The sequence below is a fragment of the Triticum dicoccoides genome, chromosome 6B (genome assembly GCF_002162155.2).
Source record: "Triticum dicoccoides isolate Atlit2015 ecotype Zavitan chromosome 6B, WEW_v2.0, whole genome shotgun sequence".
NCBI classification, from domain to species: domain Eukaryota; kingdom Viridiplantae; phylum Streptophyta; class Magnoliopsida; order Poales; family Poaceae; genus Triticum; species Triticum dicoccoides.
In genome coordinates, this window is record NC_041391.1 from 525970190 (window position 1) to 525976189 (window position 6000).

Below are 6000 nucleotides of genomic sequence, written 5' to 3' on the forward strand. Positions count from 1 at the left end.
CTTAAGAGTGTAAAAGTGTGAAATTTCACCCCTGTGACTCCCGGGTTGGGAAGCTTGCGGTCATGTGTCATGCCAATAATTTCCTTGTTCATTTCGTCTATTGATCTACACCATCATACCATCGCTCCTTGTTGAATAGTGAAGTATCTGCTTGCTGAGTATGATTTGTCGTACTCACCCTTGCTTCCTCTGTTTTTTTAGATGCGAACGAGGTAACTTAAGTATGTTCAGAAGATGTCTTCATCCAAGACTAGGCTTGACCAGCGGGTGGGAAGTGACTAGAGAATATGATGTCTTTACTCAACTATTTGTAGATGTCAAGGAATTTGTATAGTAAATATGTTAGCTTTTGTGATCCACTTCTGGTTTATGCCTGCTTTATCATGCCTTGCGTGACTATAGGCCTCTGGTCTATAGGCTTGCGGCGGCTGTCTCGCCTAGGGCCGGTCTCGGGGCGTGACAGTTAAAGTGGTATCAGAGCTCTAGCTTTTTAGGTTGCGCTGCGATAAACGGGTAGATCGCCGAATATATTTGTGTTGTGTGACAGGTATGAAAATTTTATTCTCATATCTTGTCTCAACTAGTTTGTGTGTTGTTACTCACGAATATTGTCGACAGATATCCATGCAAGTAAATAATATAGCATACATATTATTGGTGAAATTTGAGATGAATGGGAAATAAATACACATCTTGTTAGATTAATACATGACTTGTTATTTGTGTAGGTTTTCTTGTTTAAGACAACCGGTGATATTGTTCTACTAATGGGACAATTGCTATACCACTATCTATCCTTTTTGTTAATGAATTTACCAAATAAAATGTTTAGTGTTGCCAACTTATGTTATAGCAGATATATCCATGAATTGTAGAAAGATTGCAAAACCTTTTTTGCATTATTTTTAATTAATTATTGAGCATGCATCAAACAAACTGTTCCAAATATGATGGGAGGGAATTTGATCACTAAAAAAAACATAGATGTTAGTGTTGAATTTCGGGGACAAAATTCTTATAAGGTGGGTAGGATGTAATAACCCATATTTTTGGGTTATTGATTTAAATTAAGATAAGTAATTAAATTTGTATTATCTGCTAAGTTATGCTAAATTCTTGATTCAAAGAATTAAGATAGAGCTGTAAATTTTTGCGTTTGTCAAAATTATTGTTCATGAGTATATTTGTTGAAACAATAATTAGTAACAATAATGATGTCCTATTAGCATACCAGCCGCATATAGAGCGGGCCCTGTCTACCTAGAAAGGTACTACTAACTCTAGTGCAGAAGGAGCAGCAACACCACATAGAGATGACACAACTAAACCAGTATCATGAGGCTTGCCGGCAGCATGAGTTGGAGTATCTTGAGCAAGAACATGATGACTGTGTTTATGAGATCAAGCATGACCTCAATCTCCAGATAGAGGACAGGGATCGTTGGCTCGAAATAGAAGAACGCAAGAGTAAGAAACTGAAGCTGGAGCGTGATCAGTTGGAGGAGTTGACCAACAAGCAGGAGAGCAAAATCATGGAGCTAATGACAGAGAACAGAAGCCTCCGTGAGAAGCTGGCGGAAAAGCTACGGGCTGGCGGAAAAGCTACAGGCGCATGAATAGGATGCGAACAGTGGCACTTGGAGATGTGAAGCAATTGTTCCTAGCTTATAAATAAATGGTTGTAGTAGTATTGTTTGTATATAACCTGCTAGGAACTGTTCTGGTAGTAGCCTTTTGACTAGCTAGCACTAGCTTTTGTTGACAACTCTAGTAGTATGGGTGTCTATAGTAGAGTGGTTGAAGGGAAACGTGGATGGCAGCAACACATCTAGTAGACATGATGTGTAATTTTGATTGTACTACTGCTTTCCTCTTTATTAATCAGCTACCTGGTATATATGTATATGATGCATGCTCTAATGTTGACAGCTTTATTTATTTCTTCCTCTAGTATTATAGATGGCTAGTCACAATGGAGATTTCTCAGCATCACACTCCGGCGATGGCCGGAATGCACTAGCAGCTGCAGCAGAGCAACCACTTCCAAATGAGTTGCTTATAAATATTTTGCAACGTCAAGAACAAACCCAAATGAAGCAGACTGAAATTCTGGAATATATAGTACAACAGTCAACTAAAGGAAAGGAGTCGTTCGATGGAGACAAACAGGGCGCATTACGTGAGTTTCGTCGACTTAAGCCTCCTGTTTTCCAAGGTAGTGCAAACCCAATTGAGGCCGAGGACTGGCTAACAGAAATAGAGAAAAGTTTTGATGCCATGCATTGCCCTGATGAAGAGAAAGTTACATTAGCCACGTTTACGCTTCAAGGTGGGGCATTTGATTGGTGGACAGTGCATAAAAAGAAGTATCCCGAGGGCTATCTATTCACATGGGAATCATTTAAGGAAGAGTTCTACAGAAAGTATTTTCCGGAGAGCGTACAAAGGAAAATGGAGCTATCATTTTTACAGTTAAAACATGACCAGAAATCTGTCGTAGAATATGAAATAGAATTTTCTAGACTTGCTCGTTATGCCTCTGTTTATGTCCAAAATGATGAAGCTAAAGCTCGGCATTTCGCGCAAGGACTTCGCCAACCAATGAAGTCTCGAGTGGAGGTGTTCGAGCTCAAATCCTTTCGAGATGTTGCTAACAAGGCATTAATTGTAGAACAAGCATATGTGGAAGAGCAAGATGAAGTGGAGCAGTAGCGTAAGAGGATCAAGGTTGACCATGGAAATCAAGGGAATATACAGAAAAAGATGCAGTAGAATTGGCGTCCGAACAACCGCCCAGTAACCCAGCCTAGACGAAATAACTGTGTTATTTGTCATGGGAATCACACAGCATTTTAGTGCGAGTATCGTCATGGGAAATGTTTTAGGTGCGGCAGAGAAGGACACATGATCAGTCAGTGCCACAGTTCACCGGATCAGAATATGTCAAAATCCATTGCACCAAAGCCGTTGCCAGCACCAAAGCTCCATTATACTTACCTGCACCCCCTACTAACTCAAGTGGAACCTCCCAGCGCATGAATAGTTATTCTGGAAGCAGGAAGCAGACAAATTCACGTGCAAAGGTGAATCATTTGACCCAGCATGATGCAGATGAGGAAAACAATGTGATTACAGGTACACTTCAAGTATGCTCACACAATGCATTCACTTTATTTGATACCGGTGCTACACATTCATTTATATCCTCAAAATTCATCGATAGTCATGGATTAGAAAGTACCCCTTTAAGGAAAAGGATACATGTGGAATCCCCGATGACAGAAGTAATAGCCAAGAACATTTGTGTTGCATATCCTATAGTAATAAAAGGGCAAGAATTTTTGGTTGATTTAATAGTACTAGATATGCATGATTTTGATATTATACTGGGCATGGATTGGCTGGCTAAGAATCAAGCCAACATAGACTGTCAGAGAAAACGAGTGATAATTCAGGTACCTAGTCAGCGTAAACTCATTTATCAAGCGAAGCATAAAACTTTTGACTGCTCGTTTAGCATGAATTTAGAACTGAAAGAAAAGGATATCAAAGAAATACCAGTCGTAAGAAATTTTCCTGATGTTTTTCCAAGTGAATTACCTGGATTACCACCGGACCGAGAAATTGAATTTAGTATAGACTTGACTCCTGGTACGGCTCCTATCTCAAAGAGTCCGTACAGAATGTCACCTGCTGAACTAAAGGAGTTGAAGAGGCAGATTAAGGAGCTAGAAGAAAAACAATTCATTCGACCTAGCATGTCACCATGGGGCGCTCCGGTGTTGTTTGTGAAAAAGAAGGACGGCAGTTGGCGACTTTGTGTGGATTATCGGGAGCTAAACAAGGTAACTATTAAGAACCAATATCCATTACCAAGAATTGATGATTTGTTCGATCAATTACAAGGGTGTCGAGTATTTTCAAAGATTGATTTGCAGTCGGGATATCATCAGTTAAAAATAAAGGATGGAGATATTTCAAAAACAGCGTTCCGCACAAGATATGGGAATTATGAGTACGTTGTTATGCCATTCGGATTAACAAATGCCCCCGCGGCCTTCATGGATTTGATGAACCGAGTGTTCAGACCATTTTTGGATCAGTTCGTAGTTGTATTTATTGATGATATTTTGATTTATTCAAAGACAGAAGAAGAACATGCTCAACACCTAGAAATAGTTCTTCAGATATTAAGGAAGCATAAATTATATGCAAAATTGAAGAAATGTGATTTCTGGTTAAATAAGGTGTCTTTTCTAGGACACATTATTTCAGGGGAAGGAATATCACCAGATCCAACAAAAATTCAAGCAATAGTAGATTGGAAGAGGCCAACCACCGTTACAGAAATAATAAGTTTCTTGGGATTAGCAGGTTATTACCGAAGATTTATTGAAGGCTTTGCACAGCTAGCAGCACCATTGACACAGCTCACTCGAAAAGGGACAAAATTTATTTGGGATGAAAAATGTGAAGAAAACTTCCAAGAACTAAAGCAGCGATTGGTGACGGCCCTTGTTCTAGCAGTGCCAATAAGTGGAATTGGATTTACTATATTCTGTGATGCTTCAAAAATAGGCTTGGGTTGTGTGCTTATGCAAAACAATAAGGTAATTGCTTATGCTTCTCGACAGCTAAAGACACATGAGAAAAATTATCCGACTCATGATTTGGAATTGGGTGCTGTCATCTTTGCATTAAAAATATGGAGGCATTATTTGTATGGAGAACGATGTGAAATTTATACAGATCATAAGAGCCTGAAATACATATTCACCCAAAAGGAATTAAACATGCGACAACCAAGGTGGCTAGAGCTACTTAAGGATTATGATATCAACATAAATTACCATCCAGGTAAAGCTAACGTCGTGGCCGATGCGCTTAGTAGAAAGACTGTTTGCAACATGGCATGTCTAATTACTACACAAAGAGACATTTTGAGGGACATGGAGAAATTGGGTATAGAAGTATATGTACGTGATTCAACTAGCACTGTTATGGCATTACAAGTCAAGCCTGATCTGCAAGACAAAATCCGGATGAAACAAATGGACGACCCATTTCTTTTGAACGTCCGAAAGGGGATAGAACAAGGGAAGCCATCGGAGTTTCATATAAAAAGTGATGGGTCAGTATGGCTGAGGAACCGCTTATGTGTCCCTAACCAGCCAGATTTAAAGTTGGAAATTATGCAAGAGGCACACTCCACACCATACACCGTGCACCCAGGGAGCAAAAAGATGTATCATGACATTAAAGGGAATTTTTGGTGGCCCAACATGAAGAGATAAATAGCAAAATTTGTTTTAGAATGTCCAATATGTCAGCAGGTAAAGGTAGACCATCAAAAACCAGCCGGTCTTCTACAACCTTTAAAAATCCCGACATGGAAATGGGAAGAAATTAGTATGGATTTTTTCACGGGTGTACCTCAAACTTCTGCAGGATAGGATGCTATATGGGTCATAGTAGACAGATTGACCAAAGTGGCACAATTTATCCCAGTAAAGAAAACATTTTCTCTTGAAAAATTAGCTAAATTATACATCAAGGAGATAGTTGCTAATTATGGAGTTCCTGTCGACATTACATCTGATCGAGATCCGAGGTTTGTCTCAAGATTTTGGAAAATCTTACATAAAGCATTGGGAACAAAGTTAAATTTTAGTACGGCGTATCATCCTCAATCCGATGGACAGTCAGAACGAGTTATACAAATATTGGAGGATATGTTGCGAGCAAGTGTGTTAGACTTCAAGGAAAAATGGGATGAATCACTTCCTCTGGTTAAATTCGCATACAATAATAGTTATCAGTCAAGTATTAAAATGGCCCCTTATGAAGCGTTATATGGCAAGAGGTGTCGCTCTCCAATCTGCTGGGAAGAAATTGGAGAAAGGAAATATCTAGGCCTAGATTTAGTTCAACATGCCGAGGAAAAATTACGAATTATTTGTGAGCACCTAAAGGCAGTACAAAGTCGACAAAAGACTCAAG